General features: G+C 43.8%; 1 protein-coding gene across 2 annotated transcripts in view; it reads left to right on the top strand.

The window, feature by feature from the left end:
• The window catches only part of PTPRT (protein tyrosine phosphatase receptor type T), an 803,133-nt gene that overhangs the window by 172,866 nt on the left and 613,611 nt on the right, over positions 1-16,656 (top strand). The gene's annotated exons all lie outside the window — the stretch shown is intronic.

The following is a 16,656-nucleotide window of genomic DNA, read 5'->3' as shown; positions in this document are numbered from 1 at the left end:
ACGGTGGAGTGCAGGAGTGAAGATCTAGTATTCATTTTATATTTCCCTGAATTTTGTTTGCTAATATTTGTGTAGGACTTTTGTCTCTATTGTGTATGAGATTGGCCTGAAAGTTTCTTTTGTCGTGATATCCTTGTAACCTCTTCGTGTGGCGGTTATCTTGGGCTTGTAAAGTGAGTTTGGCAGTACTTCTTTTTGTATTCTATGAAAGAATGTGTCTCCAGGCGGTAATTCCTTGAAACCTTCTCATGTGTGTAAAAGTTCAAGTTTATTTCGCTCTATATCTACCAGTAGAATTTTGTCCTATGAAGATGTTCTGTCTAAAAACTCTATGTCACTTTGTGGATCCCTCGGAAGTTGCTCTCTATTTCTTTGGATTCCCTGTGCCTGTATTTGAGAAGTACATGATTAAGATGTTAGAAATATCTAGAACAGTGCCCGAAATTTGCCTTCCGCTCCTTGTCTCCTCTCTTCCCTGCCCTTACATGCTTTACCTGGCACAGAAGTACGCAGCTGCAGGGCCCCTCAGTGGACACCAACATGAAGCCCTTAACCCTGTTCTCAGAGCCCAACGTTCTCCTGGCTGAGTCAGAATTGTGACCTTTGGGGATGGGGATAGTGGCCCATGGTTGGTGGGGCCTTGCATTATTGTGTTGTTTCGAAGTTCTTTCCCCAAGAGAAAGTTCTGGTAAGTCTCTCTTTAGTCTGGATGTGGCAGCGTGCAGAGGCAGCCCTATGGGAGCCAGGGGGGATTTGGAAGAGGCTGATTTTTCAGTTCCTTTACATAAAGGGGCCAATCATCTCTTAAACTCTCCCCACAAACTGAGCAAGCTGTTATGGATAAGCCTCTTAATCCATCTGGACACCCTTTCCTGACACTTCAGAGCAGTCAGTACTTCTAGTCACTTCCAGCCATGTCAGCAGCTTAGAGACTAATTATGCATCTCCCCCCTGCACACAGGGATATGCCAAGGAGAGAAATTTGCAAAATAACAGTATCGCTAAAGCCCCAGCCCTTTCGTTCACTCACTGTGGCTGGCAGTGTAATAACCGATGAAGCTGCCTCGACTCAGGTTGTCCTGAATCTCACATTTCTTTCCTCCCTCCCATCACCCCCTCTTCCTCTATTCCAGCTTTTCTCAGACGTGTTCTGTTAAGACGGCTGCCATGTTTCCACCCCTGGTGCTTGTTGAATGTGAGTTGCCCGTCCTGGTGGGAGATGAGTGGCTTCCTCGTGCGTGAAGCTGCAAATGATTTCATCGCTTGTGCTACCTGAGCCCAAGATGCCCTAAGCGCTCAGATGCTCCGAGTGGAGATCACAGGAGGCTTGAGAAGCTGCGTCCAGTGGCCCATTAATGGAGAGGGCTATGGGGTGGGGAGAAGGACCAGCATAGGAGGTCAAGTGGGATGGGAGTAACTCACATTTATTTAGGGCAGGTCTTGTTTCAGGCATTTACATTTGATCCTCACGAGGACCCAGTGAGATATGATCCATTACCCTGGTTTTACACTTGAAGAAACTGAGGCTCAGAGGAATTATGTAACTTGCCCACAGTCGTACAATTATAGAGCTTGTAAGCCAACCTCTATCTGTTGGACCCAATGATCTTGCAATTTCAATACACCATACTGTCCTTTGTAAGTGGAAATGAATATGAAAATGCAAAGGGGTGGAATGAAGAGTATTGGGCTTATCGTGACGAAGTCGGTGTAGTGCACTGGGACGCTGGGCAGGGACAGTGAAGTGGGCCCCCGCTTACACGGACTGGGGGAGCTTTGTGGGGGGTGAGGGGAGACTGTGGCGCCACCGGCGTGCGCGTGCCCAGTCGTGACCCGGCCTGCTGGATCCTGGCCTTATACTGGTCCCATCGTCCCTTTCCCCTTACATCCATTCGGTGATCAAGTCCTTTCCAATCTCCTAGTCCCTCTGACTCTGCCTCTCCAACCCCATGGTCCTTATCTCGGTCCAGACCTCCATCATCTCTCCCCTCGGTAATGGACACGACCTCCCCCTGGCTCCGGTCTCTCTCCTTCAGAGGAGGACTCAGAGGAGGTGTCCCAAGAGACCGTGTGTCTGTGTCACACCACTGCTTACAAAGCCTCAGGCTCCTCAGGAGGCCCTTCCTGATCTGGTCCCTGCTGACCTCTCAGATCACCTTGCTGCCGTCTCCCCTGACTTTCATCTCTGTTGCGGAGGATGTGCGATTCCTGAGCAGCCCAGTGTCTTCTCACCTCTGGGAAGGCTCCCTTCTCCCCAGGTGCCTGTTAGACTCTCTCATCCTTTCCTGATTTCATTATTGGATTTCTCCAGGAAGCCTTCTCTCACCTCCTCCATCTGATCTCCCCCTTTGTGTTAGTTTCCTAGGGATGCTGTAACTAACGACCACAGACTTAGCGGCTTAAAACAACAGGCGTGTATTGTCTTCAAGCTAAGGAGGTCAGAAGGCTAAAATGGGTCAGCTGGGCTGCATTTCTTGTGGCTCTAAGGGAGACTGGTTCCCTTGCCTTTGTAGTTTCTAGAGGCCGCCTGCATTCTTTGCCTTGTGGTCCTTCTCCATGTTCAGCTGTGCAGCCTCTTTCAGTCTCTCTCTGACTCTGATTCTTCTGCCTTCCTCTTTCACGTATAAAAATCCTTGCGATTACATCAGGCCCACCTGGCCATTCCAGGATCCTCTCCCCACTCAACCACCTCCTCAAAGGCACTTCCACCATGTAAAATTCTGGGGATTAGGACGTGGACATCTTTTGGTGGCCATTATTCTCTGCGCCCCAGTCCTCTGTGTGTCCACAAGGGCCTGCCATTGTTCAGCCTTTACCACTTTATTCTGCATCTCATTGATTTGTGCATCTTCTTCACTCTTTGGTCTCTTTGGTTCCTCCAGGGTAGAGAGAGCTACTTGTTTTGACTCGCTATCCTCAGAAGGTAGAAGCATCAGCGCTTACTACATTTTTTGTTGAACAAAAGACCTTTTCTCCTTGGCTCCCATCTAGCTGCCTCACTTTCTGGCTGACTGGGGTGTTGAGGATACTGGGGCACTTCCGTGCATCAGTTAGAATCACAGACTGGAGCAGGGCAGCTGGGTATCCCAGTGCCACCACATCCTAGCTGCATGACCTTGGACAAGTTACTTAACTTCTGTGCCTTCATTTCCTCATGTGCAAAATGAAGGTAACTATAATATCTACCTGTATCAGTCAGGGTCCAGGAAGGAAACCCCAAACTATGCTAGATATTTCATAGAGTTTTTTTAAAATTAATTAATTAGGCTGTGCTGGGTCTTAGTTGCGGCACACAGGATCTTCGTTGCAGCATGTGGGTTTCTTAGTTGTAGCATGCGGGAACTTTAGATGCAGCACGCAAACTCTTAGTTGCAGCATGTGGGATCTAGTTCCCTGACCAAGGATTGAACCTGGGCCCCCTGCATTGGGAGCGTGGAGCCATGGCCAGTGGATCAGCAGGGAAGTCCCTCAGACGGTTTTTATTAAAGGGAATTACACAAGTGTTGGAAGATTGCTGGAGCAAATGTGGGACACAGAATTAACCAGGAGATAAAGGAAGCAGCTAGGGTCAGGGTAACAGAAGCGAATAGGTGGGGCTATGGGACCTAGGAGTCTGGAGGAGGGGCCTTGTTGGGCTGATGCTAGGACATCCACATCACAGGCTCCACAGATGGTACCACATTTGTCAGGGGGCCCGGCCGGCTTCCTCTAGTACCTCCAAGAAGATTCTGTGCTACAGGGGCCTCTGATTCTGAAGATGTAGAACCCGGGCTCTCCTAGGCCCCTCTCTGGGGGAGATGGACTCTTGATTCATACTTTCTTAGGACTCTTGATTAGCAGGTGAGGAAAGAAAGGCCCTTCTAGAGTGATGACTCCGCTCTTAATTTTGGGAAGTGGCCCAGCAAAGCGTCATCTCAAAAATGTCGAGGCTGTCGGGGAGAAAGAGGAGCCAGGAGCAGACAGAGTGTTGCAGATCACAGACTCTCTCCTGGTGCTAAGTCATTGCCGAACTATGCATTTTTAAATGACTTCATTGGTTGCAGCACGACTGTGTGAAGTAGACCGAGGCTGAGCTCGTAAATGTATTTGCTTGTGGAAGAGCTGGCAGCAGTACACGCTGAGAGGACTGTGGCCCCTTTTCATTCTGACACAGCGAGGGGAATGCCTATAATGTGATCTTTGTGTCCCTCTATGGGGGGCACAAAATGGGGGCACCAGCTGTTCCCCACCCATTGCTGACTAGCTCCACCGACTGCTGGTTGGGATGAGGAAGATAACAGTAGCTAACACAGTGCACTTGTTATGTGCTGGGACTGTTCCAAGGGTATTGACTGCAATACCTTACATAATCCTCATGGCACCCTCCATGGGGGAGGTATTATTGTTGCCCCCATTTTACAGATGAGGAAACTGAGGCACAGAGAGGTTAAGTAACTTGTCCTAGCCTTCAAAATACCTTAATTTGAATTTCTCCAAACTGAGAACACCCTGAGACAAGGGTTTGCAAATAGTTTATTTGGAAGTTGAAGGGAACATTGCTTGAGTGGATGGGAAGTGAGGCAGGAAAAGGAAGGAAGGCACTAATGCAGTATGTCCAGAGTCCTTATAAGGAAAGGGAAATTTGAACACAGAGACACAGACACACAGGGAAGAAGTCCATGTAAAGACAGAGGCAGAGATGAGAGTAATGCATCTCCAACCCAAGGAAAATCAAGATCAGGATCAAACATCGGAAGCAAGGTGCCAGAAGAGGCAAGGAAAGATTCTTCCCTGGAGCCTTTGGGGAGAGCTTGTCCCCTCTGACACCTTGGTTTCAGACTTCTCACTTCTAGAACTGTGTGGCAATACGTGTCTGTTGCTTTAAGCCACCCAGTTTGTGGTACCTAGTTACAGAAGTCCTAGGAAATCAGGACACTTGTCTTTGGCCACAGGGGAGCTGCTTGGCTGAGGGGCAATGCCTGCACCCCTAGAGCAGCCCATATCCAATTAATAACACAGGGGTACAAAAGGCTGCCCCCCTTGCCTCAATGAGGGGCCATGAAGTGGTGCATTTTGTGCTCCAGAACGCCCATGGAATCAGGATGACCTAGTCTGCAGCCAAAATCACTTCCTTGCTTCCATAGTCTGCCTTCTTCTGAGAACTCTCCTCCAATCAATCACTGCACAGAATCTTCGTCTCAAGCTCTGCTTCTTGGGACCCTGGGCTAAGACACGCTGGAGCACAGAGAACACAGCTAGGAGGGCATCCCAGAGGAGAGCTCACACTTTTTTTTTTTTTTTCCCCCACAGAAGTCAATTTATATTTTTATTTTTTATTTTTTTTAACTGTAGAACCAGCATGTTTTTTAATTTTATTTTTTTATTGAAGTATAGTTGATTTACAATGGTGTGTTAGTTTCAGGTGTACAGCAAAGTGATTCAGATATCTATCTATATCTATATATATATTTTTTCTTTTTCAGATTCTTTTCCCTTATAGGTTATTACAAAATGTTGAGTATAGTTCCCTGTGCATAGGTCCTTGTTGGCTATCTATTTTATATACAGTAGTGTGTATGTGTTAATCCCAAACTCTTAATTTTTCCCCCTTCCCCTTTTCTGCTTTGGTAACTCTAAGTTCGTTTTCTATGTCTGTGGGTCTATTTCTGTGTTGTATGTAAGTTCATTAAAAAAAAACAAAAACAAATGAGAGCTCACTCTTGACAGACAAGAAAAGGTGAGTCACCTGAAGAAGGGGAAGAGTGTTCCAGCAGAGAGACCAGCACAAAAGCAGCTCCTGCTACCTCTGCGTCACTTGTGTGTAAAGCTGTGGGTGGAGGGGAGCTTCGTAACCATGGAACCTGGAAAGGTAGGGGGAGGCCCACTCCTGGAGGCCTGTATGACACCCTGGTGGACAGCAGATGAGGAGGACCTCTGGTATGTGTTTCAAAGTGCTATCTCACCATTAAAACTCTTCACCAATTGTGTGGACACCTAGTTGTAGCTAATGTTAGGGACTTCTGCCTCTGGCGGGGAGCGCTCAATGACTTCCCATGTATCTTCCACATCTGTGGTTCTCTGACAGTTGACTCATGCTGCTGCTGGGTTAACAGAGTACTGGCTAGTTACCGCCTCTGGCTTCTCCTTCTCACCAAAACCACTTCTCTGGGACCTTGAAAGATAAATCACTTCATCTTCCTCAACTGTGGGGAATCCTAGTAGCAGGAGATAGTATAATGTAGTGATTATGAGCGCTGCTCTGGCATCTTCCTAAGTTTGAATCCTGGTTCCTTTTCTTACTAGCCTTGTAACTGTGAGCCATTAGCCTCCTTAAGCTTCAGGATTTTTAAAATTGAGTTTTAAAACTGGGATTGATAATAACCCCTGCCTGAAGGGTGTGCCAGGATTGAACGCGATGAGGCAGGTAAAGTCCTTAGCAGAGTGCCTGGCGCGCGGCTAGTCCTTGGCGAGCACTTTCATTCTGTTGAGTTGACAGGCTGGGGAGCTGACATAGAAGCACGCTTTTCGTATCAATACTTGCAGCACAGAGAGAGTCTGTGCAGTGTTGAGGAAAGAGTGCAGACTTTGAGAAGGCCTGGGTTTGAACATAGTTCTGCTCACTCACTGTGTGAGATTAGGCGGGCTACCTAAAGTAGCTGAGCCTTGTGGTCTCCTCATCTATAAAATGTCTGCTTTGCGGGGTCACCGGAGGAAGAAAAATAATGAAGAGGCAGGTAAAGTACTATAAAATAATAGTTGCTATGATGAGAAGACCGTTCGGAAATCAAGTCTTAACTTATGTTGGAGACCTCTGAGCAGTGCCAGAAGCGGCCAGGATCTCTCCGTGTTAGGAGCAATGGGTGGGGAATTGGCTTGGCAAATGGACACAGTTCTGGTTCTTGATTTCTGGTACCTGGTACCTGCTACCTGGGCAGATGAGAGGGGAGAATGACTGTAAATACTCCTAGTGGTGGAGGGCATAGAACCCCAACAGAGGTCCCACTCGGTTAGAAAAACTCAACATGTAAGAACACTTGACTTATTTAAAATGCTTGTCTTGGAGAAAAGACTGCCTCTTCAATAAGTGGGAAAACTAGACAGCTACATGTAAAAGAATGAAATTAGAACACTACCTAACACCATACACAAAAATAAACTCCACATGGATTAAAGACTTAAATGTAAGACCAGACACTATAAAACTCTTAGAGGAAAACATAGGAAAAAACACTCTTTGGTATAAACCACAGCAAGATCTTTTTTGACCCACCTCCTAGAGTAATGGAAATAAAAACAAAAATAAACAAATAGGACTTAATTAAACTTAAAAGCTTTTGCACAGCAAAGGAAACCATAAACAAGACAAAAAGACAACCCTCAGAATGGGAGAAAATATTTGCAAATGAAACAACAGACAAAGGATTAATCTCCAAAATATACAAACAGCTCATGTATCTCAATATCAAAAAAACAATATAGTTAAAAAATGGGTGGAAGACCTAAATAGACATTTCACCAAGGAAAGACATACAAGATGGCCAAGAGGCACATGAAAAGATGCTCAACATCACTAATCATTAGAGAAATGCAAATCAAAACTACAATGAGGTGTCACCTCACACCAGTCAGAATGGCCATCATCAAAAAATCTACAAACAATAAATGCTGGAGAGGTTGTGGAGAAAAGGGAACCCTCTTGCACTGTTGGTGGGAATGTAAATTGATACAACCACTATGGAGAACAGTATGGAGGTTCCTTAAAAAACTAAAAATATAACTACCATGTGACCCAGCAATCCCACTACTGGGCATATACCCTGAGAAAACCATAATTCAAAAAGAGTCATGTACCAAAATGTTCATTGCAGCTCTATTTACAATAGCCAGGACATGGAAGCAATCTAAGTGTCCATCGACAGATGAATGGATAAAGAAGGTGTTGCACATATATACAATGGAATATTACTCAGCCATAAAAAGGAACAAAATTGAGTTATTTATGGTGAGGTGGATGGACCTAGAGTCTGTCATACAGAGTGAAGTAAGTCAGAAAGAGAAAAACAAATACCGTATGCTAACACATATATATGGAATCTAAAAAAAAAAAAAAATGGTCTGAAGAACCTAGGGGCAGGACAGGAATAAAGAGGTAGACGTAGAAAATGGACTTGAGGACACGGGGGTGGGAGGGTGATGCTGGGGCAAATTGAATTTAGCTTCAACATATATACACTACCGAATGTAAAACGGTTGGCTGGTGGGAAGCAGCAGCATAGCACAGGGAGATCAGCTCGGTGCTTTGTGATGACCTAGAGGGGTGGGATAGGGAGGAGGGGATGGAGGCTCAAGAGGGAGGGAATATGGGGACATGTATATGCATATGGCTGATTTGCTTTGTTGTGCAACAGAAACTAACACAGTATTGTGAAGCAATTATACTCCAATAAAGATCTATTAAAAAAAAAAAACAGGTACATGTACACCTTCCCTATGCCCCAGCAATTCACTTCTAGAGAAAGAAAAACATATGTCCACAAAAAGGAAAAAAAAAAAAAAAGTCACTTTGACTCCCGTGTTCATTGTACCATTATTCTCAGTAGCCAAAATGTAGAAACAACTCAAGTGTGTACCAACAAATGAATGCATAAACAAAATGTGGTCTATACATACAATGGGATATTATTCACCCATGAAAAGGAATACATTTGTGATATATGCTACAATATGGATGAACTTGAAAATATGCTATGTGAAATAAGGCAGTGACGAAAAGACAAATATTGTATGATTCTATTTATATGAAATATCTAGGTAGGCAAATTCATAGAGACAGAAAGTAGAGTAGTGGTTCCCAGTGGCTGGGAGAAGAGGGGGATGGGAGATATTGTCTTATGTTTCCAGTTTCTTTTTGGGGTGATGGAAAAGATTTGGAAACACAGAGCAGTGATGGTTGCACAACAGTGCGAATGTAATTAATACACTGAATTGTACACTGAAAATGATTAAAATGACATATTTTATGTCATATATATTTTATCATAATAAATATTTTTAACCACCCCCCCCAAAAAAAAGTAAAATGCTTGTCTTTGGAATAAACACCCAGTTCAGGTTTATTAGAGGACATTTGTAGAAACACAAAAAATAAAAGAAAACAGTACTCATTTCCTCACAACCTTAAGGAAAACACCAACATTTGGTCTATTTATGGCTAGGCATTTTAAGAGGCATAGGTAGGTGGGATTTTTGGGGTTCATTTTAATTTAGTTAAAATTGGACTTCTGTACCTTTGGAGACTCTTGTCTAAGGGAGAAACTATTCCAGAGAAATTTTTTGTGTCCATTTTCAGAATTATTGCCAAAGCAAGGGTTAACCATTCATAGTGAAGTTGCTTGCTTTTAAGCACAATCTAAATGCCATTGGGATTTCTGTCTTTTTTTTTTTAAGTTTGGGTTTTGTCTCCCCTTTGGTCTGGCATGAGGCAGTGATTCTCTTCCAGACTCTTTTCTGAGAAGGAAGAGTCCTGTGGTCGTAATTATCCCACAGGACCTATCCTTTTGCTATCCCAGTTCCCCCATCCTAGAGGTAATGATTTCGACTCACCCCAATGTGGACTAGGGTCTATTTTCAAGTAGTTTTTCTCCAAGGAAGGGTGTGTAGATAATATGTCTTCTGCATTTTTCAGAATCTGAAATTGTCTATCGTTTGGCTTTCCCAATGCACCACAACTTTGCTGGCTATAAAACTCTTGGGACATGAAACATCCTCTTAAAACCTTGTGTGTGTGTTATACTATTGTGGTTGGGAATGCAGACCCCCCAGTAAGGCTTCCTTGGCCTTAAGCCTGGTTCTTTAAATTACTAATCGTCTGGCATTGGGCAAATTACTTATGCTGCATCTCTTTCTTCTGTTCAGAAAAACGTGAATCACAGTATTAGCTACCCATAGAGTTGCTGTGAAGGTTAAATGAGTTAATATTTTAGGGCACTAAGAACAGTGGCAGGTGCATCAAAAATGGGCAGAACTCGTTAGCTGCTGCTGCTGTCATTTGTGATGATTATTACTGTTATCACCTTCACCGTTATATCCCAGTGTTTCAAATTGAAATGATGAACTCTGGAAACTGATTTTTTAGTCTTTTTGTTTTGTTTTGCTGGAGATCTGTCTTTGTCTAGATGCTGTGGGAATTTTTCTTTAGTCTGGTATTTTAAAATATTGCCAGTATGTGCTTAAGTTTGAGTCTTGTCATTGATTTTTCCTGCAACCCACTGTGGTCTTCCTAGTCCACAAACTCAGACCTTCATTTAGTTCAAATAAATTTTTTTTTTAGCTATGTCTTTGATTATTGTTCTGTTCCAGTTGTTTGATGCCTTCTCCCAGACACTTCCAGTTCCCAGCTTGGATGTACGTCCACTATTCTCTCTGCCACTCTCCTTTCTCTTTTTCACCCCTTTCTTGCCACCTCGACCTCTTATTTTGGGAAAACTTGTTCACTATTTTCTCTGTCCAGTAAAATGAGACATTAAATATTTATTGAACCTTGGCCATATGTTAGGCTAGGACACAAAGGCTAATTCTAGTTGGCACATACTGCTGGATTGGAGGCTGTATCTACTTATTATGTCTTCTGCTCGGGGACCTCATGGGCCAGAGATGACTGAGACGGTGCAGTCTCCTACTGACAACACAGGCAGGGTAGAGTCAGTAAACATATCCACGTAGAATCCCTATGGTCCTTGGCAGAAAATTCAAATACTTTTATAACTTGAACCATCTTTAATTCTAAAGATGAAAATACTGAGAACCACTGAGACTGGGTGGTGTGTCCAGGGTCACACAGCTGACTTGTGGTGAAAGACAAAGAAAGGCAGACCCCAAGCTAGATTCCCTTCTCCTCTTTGATCGTCAGTGCCTTATTTTATGAAAGTATTGCATGCCAGTGGGTAGAAAATCTAACCGGCATGATGCTTTTGAAATACCTACTCTGTGCCTAGCCTTGTGGTCTATGCAGCAGAATTGAAAAGAAAAATGGGCATGGTTTGGCTCAAAGCAAAAGAAATGATGTTCCAGTTGGGAAAAAATGTGTGCAAAAGTGTGGATGTGGGAATGATAAAATAGCCTGTGGGTATGTGTGGTACTCTGGCGGGTGGGGTAGGGTGGGGCATTCCCGTGGACTCCTATGGGTCAGTAAATGCAATGCAGTTGGAAAGGTGATCAGGTGGGAGGCGCAGGGTGATAGACAATGTCAGAGGCCAGGCTGTATTCACCTTAAACATGTCTCAGGGCTCACTTCACATCTTACTAACATTCAGTTTTTCTCAAAATATTTGATTTCTGTCTGGAGCAGGCAATACATAATCGCCAAGCTTGCTCTCCAGCTATTTGAAGCCCTGTTGCTCTCTGTAGGAATTTCCGGGGAGTCAAACTGTTATAAGTGCTCACAGCAGGAAAGAGAAAGACAGAATTGGTCTGGAGATTGCTGTCTGAGGATGAAGCAGAATTGCATTAAGGGGTCACCTCACCACCTACATGTTGAAGGAGAGCCTTGACCGGTCGGGGGCAGTTGCTGCCCAGGCCTCAGGGATGATGGTCCATGGGGTTCTTGTCCTCAAAGTGCTTTTCTTCCCGGCTAGAGGGGGCCAGAGCCATCTCCCAACTCAGATCTCATCTCCCTGAAAACCACGCTCCCTCCCTCTTGATTTGGTTCCAACCTTTGTCAGCAGAGAGGGCCATCAAATGTCAAACACTTCCTCCTGGCTCCACACAGCTGATGGTGTGGGACCAGGTAAAGAGAGGGCTTGGTCATTTCATATGTGGAAGGACTCACGAATGAGAACTGACGTGTGCCTGAACAACCTCTTGTTAAGAAAGCTCATGGCAATCAAGCATCTGATGCTGCTGATGGAATTGTGTGGACAGAAATGATACGCGATTAAAGGCTCATTCCCTCCAAATATTCTGGGGTTCAGTTCCAAGTAAGGTTTTGTGGCATTCTTAATTCTGCTGGGTTACAGGCAAGCCATATTTTTGTTTGTTTTCCTTAGACTTTTATTTAGGTATCATTTACATACAGCGAAATACCTATATTTTAAGTGTACAGTTTGATGAGCCTTACACAATTCTAGTCAAGATAAGGACATTTTTATCACCCCAGAAAGTTTTCTTATGCGTCCTTCCAGGAAATCACTCCACCAGCGTTAACACGGTTCTGGTTGTTATTATTTAATCACGCAAATCAATGTGTAGTACATTTTAACACCCCAAAAAGTTCCATTATGCCTCGTCCAAGTCAGTACCTGTTCCCACAGGTAACTGTAATTCTGGCTTTTATCGCCATGGATCAGTTTTGCCTGTTCTTGAACTTTTCATATAAATGGAGTCATTATGCATTCTTCTTTTTTGTCTTCTTTTGCACAACGTAATTTTCTTTTGAGATTTGTCCATGGTGAGTATCAGTTGTTTGTTCCCTTTCCCTTGCTGCGTAGTATTCTGTTGTATGTATGTGTATCAGTTGATTGATCCATAAGGACCAACCTAGGCCTGGCTTGTCCTATGATTTTCTCCTCTTCAGCAGCTTCTCAATTAACTTCTTTCTCTCCTTGTTCCTCTTTCTCTCAGTCCTTGAGTGAAAGCTGGAATGTGAGCTCCTGGCAACCAGGACTGTGTCTGTTTTGTCTACTGCTGTATCCTCAGTGGCTAGGACTGAGTGTGACATGAAGCAGATACTCGATGTTTATATAATGAGTGAATGAATAGGTGTGCAGAGTACATAGTTTTTAAAAATTGTTTACCAGTCTGGCTCTGGGTGGTACCTTACCAAGCAACTCAGAACTACAGGATTCCTAGGACGGTCTCTTTGCTCACAGACTTAATGTGAATTTCTGGCCCCATAGATCATGCCCAGATGTCCTCTGCAAGAGCTTCCCTAAGCTCTCGACTAGATTAGGCCCCTTCACAGGCCTCATAACTGTTCCTGTCACCCCATCATGACTCTCATTCCACGTTATTGTCAATGCCTCTTTAATTGGCTGCCTTACCCCGTGAGTCCGTGGGTACAGACAACCTGTATTTCTTTTCACCACTAAATTGCACACGCTCAGCACTCTTGTCTGGCACACGAGAGGCACAGAGTACACACTAGTTGGGGTTTCTTTCACAGGGAGTTTCTCTCTGCCAGGTTGTTCATCTCAAGACCCCACAATTAGACAAAGCCCTTCATGCAGAGAAAGATGGATTTGAAAACATGGCCTGTGCCCATTCATATGTGGAAGCCCTCATCCCAATGTGATGGTATTAGGAGTTGGGCCTCTGGGAGCTGATTAGGTTTAGATGTGGTCATGTGCGCGGAGTCCCCGTTATGGAATTAATCCCCTTGTAAGAAGAGGAAGAGACCAGCGCCATGTGAGGACACAGCAAGAAGGCAGCTGTCTGCAAACCAAGAAGAGGGTCCTCACCAGACACTGAATCTGTTGGAACCTTGATCTTGGACTTCTCAGCCTCCAGAACTGTGAGAAATACATGTCTGTTGTGTAAGCCACCCAGTCTATAGTATTTTGCTATAGCAACCCAAGCTACTAAGACAGCCTCTGTGGAAGATTTCTACCTAAGTTATAACATTAAATGGGTAGAATCATGTTTTTTTTCCTTCAAATGTTTTAGCCCAGATGTTGAATCTATGAATGTGCTGGGTGGGTCATAGTCTTGGGAACCTAGACATTTACTTGGCGTTGTCCTGGGGAAATCTTAGCATGTTTATTTTCACCCAAACGCTTGCGAACCTGGAGCCTGGAAGTACTAGGTCTATGACCCCTACATCAAGTTCCATTTCCTTACATGATTGTGCTTCCAGCCTTTAGCCCCTGCAACAAAGGGTCAGGGTCCCAGAGAAGTGTCAGCATTAGGGGCATGTGGGCTGTCATTAGAATCTCTGTGGATTTCCTTTATTTTCAGCATAGACTCTTCAAGGGTTCACGTAGGGGCTTCAGAAGGGTTCGTGAATTCCTGAAATGATGTACAGAACTCTAGGTAGTGGGCTTATGTGCATTTTCCTGGGGAAAGTCTGGAACTTCTCACCACATTTTCATAAGGTCCTTTGTATCCCCCAAAGTTAAAGACTACTCTTATAGACTTCCTTCAATGATCTTTCTGATTAATTGCTTAAACATCTCAAGTACAAGAGGAGAAAACGATGGGTGGGAATGCTACCTGGGCCCTGAGTTCCAAAGCTGCCTACACCTCCTTCTAGCTTCATGGCCTCTCCCTGGTCCTTGGTTTCCTGTCTGGTGACTCTGGTGGTTGGATTGGATGTCTTCATAGAGTTCTTGCACTGTCCGTCTGAACAGTTCATCTCAGAGAGGACAACTGATACAGATAAACACGGTCTTTCTGTGCATTATTTCAAAAGGTGGTACCTACCGAAAAAAATCATTCTGTGTCTCATTCCTGCTTTTTTCTCTTTGAACCACTAGTACATGTGGCTTCTAAAGAATGCCATTTATAAATCTATAAATTACTAAAAACAGAAAAAAACAAGAATAATCTGATGGCCTCTTGGTGCCAAGTACAGGAAACACTAGGACGTACTTCATGACAATTCTTGAGGGGTCAGAGGGAAGGATAGTCTGCACATGGACGTGTAAACTAGTTTGTCATTTGAGATAGAGACATTTATATCCTCGAGGGAATGTTGCTTACTATACTTGCACCTACCTTCAGAAATACATGAAAAGGGACTAAACATTTGGAAAGATTGATACTTTATTTTCTTTCTGGTGGTCAGCAATTTACTGCTAATGCCTGAAATAGGAGAGCAGAAACCATCCTGGAAAGTCAGTGGAAGAGAGTTTAATGTAGCCACTTGCTCAAGCCTTAAAGTACTAAAGCCTGCTGATCTTAATTCTGTCTAGGGCTGGTCTGTGAATAATTATACTAAGGAATTGGACAGAGTCATCACAGAGCTATAAAATATCACCCGTGGGGCCTCATTGGAGACTGATGGGAACTCTGGAGAGTTGATAATGGTGATCAAAGGGTCTATATATTTAAAATGCACAAAGGATGAGCCCAGAAATTATCTGCCTGCCAACTTAACTTCTCTACCAGGAACAAATTATCCAAAAATCAATTTGCAAACACCTTTGAGATAACAAGGCCTTGAGTAATAACCTCCATGGCTTTGTAAAGAAAAGCATCTAGCTTGACTAATCTACTTAATTTCCTTCTCTGACCAAATGGCAGGCTATAATAGAGGCAATCTGAACTTGTCCCTGAAGATTTGCTTCGAGTCACACTGAGAAAATATTGTCCACCTCTGCTTCATAATGATTATTCTCTTTCTGGAGAATCTTTGTTGCTAGATAATTAATTAGAAAGAAAACACTGAATGAGCCCTGTCTATCCCAGAGCTGTCCCTGAGTTCCAAACTGAAACTCATACCTGCCTTAGCCACCTGAATAGCTCAGAGGCTCTCCAAAAGTTGTTGAGCACAGCTACGTTGTACTCCACCCCCAAATGCCTTCCCCACCCTTCACTTCCTAGTTCTACTCCAAGAATCAAAAACTTGTTCATACCCTTTGATAGATAATCCCCTTCCTGGAAGTTGGTCCTAGGAAAATATGAGACGAGATGGAGTGGACTCATTTGCACAAAGATGTTCATTGCAGCAAACAACTCATGTGCCCAACAATCGGAGAATAATTAGTGGAATTATCTGATGGACTGCTCTATCACTATTAAAGACAGCGATGGTAAAATCCACATAGCATATAAACAAAGTCCTTTGGATCTAATAAGTGAGGGAAGGAAAGAAAATCTACATTGGGTCTATGTGTTACTGTAACCACAAAAAAATGGTTTAAGTATACGCATAGAAACTGGAATGGAACGTGGAGAAATAAAAATGGTGATTATATTGGATGGTAGGGAAGGGGGCCTATTTCCTCTTTCGTCTCACTTCTTTATTGTTGTCCCACTGCCATTTTTTGCTACAAATAAAAATAAATATATCCACATTGATCTGTAGAAAATGGGTATGGAGAGGCAAACAGCTTTCCAAAGGGAGAGCTGGTCTTGAAAGGCATCAGATGTAGGTTCCATCCTGCCTTACCTGCTCCACTGTCTTGGTTAGGTGATCTGATCACTTGGGTTCTCAGTTTTTTAATTCATTAAAACGGAGGTGATAATGTCCCAAGAATTACACAAAGTGATGCAGATGAGATTTTTCTGGTAAATAAGGATAAAGTAAATGATAATTTGCCAGTGAGCTAAAAATTGCCAGAAAGAGGCCACCATTAATGCTTGCTGAAATTCTGGTCTGTTTAGCTGAAGTTATAGAACTTAATGGAAGAGAGATGGCAACACATAGGAGATCCAAGATTACTCAGCATGACTTTTCCCTTGACCCTTGATTCCCACCGGGGTCACTGTGGCCAGTGCCCCTCTCTCTGCCGGAGGAAATCGCTAGGGTTGAGGAAGAAGCTGAATTCCTGCTATGCCATCATCCCTTTGCTACTTAGGCTCCTATCACTATTTGGAAGAACATCCACTAACAGTCTATGTGTTCCTATAAAAGAAATGTTTGTGAACTCCTGACTCTCCTGGGTTTTGAACCAAACTCCGCTTTAGTAAAGGCAGGTTCTCATTTGAGGTTAGAAAAGAGACTATTACCCCAGGCAGCTT

The sequence above is a fragment of the Balaenoptera acutorostrata genome, chromosome 15 (assembly GCF_949987535.1).
Source record: "Balaenoptera acutorostrata chromosome 15, mBalAcu1.1, whole genome shotgun sequence".
Classification (NCBI taxonomy): Eukaryota; Metazoa; Chordata; class Mammalia; order Artiodactyla; family Balaenopteridae; genus Balaenoptera; species Balaenoptera acutorostrata.
Note: the sequence above shows the minus strand (reverse complement) of the source record. Positions and strands in the feature narration are given on the sequence as shown.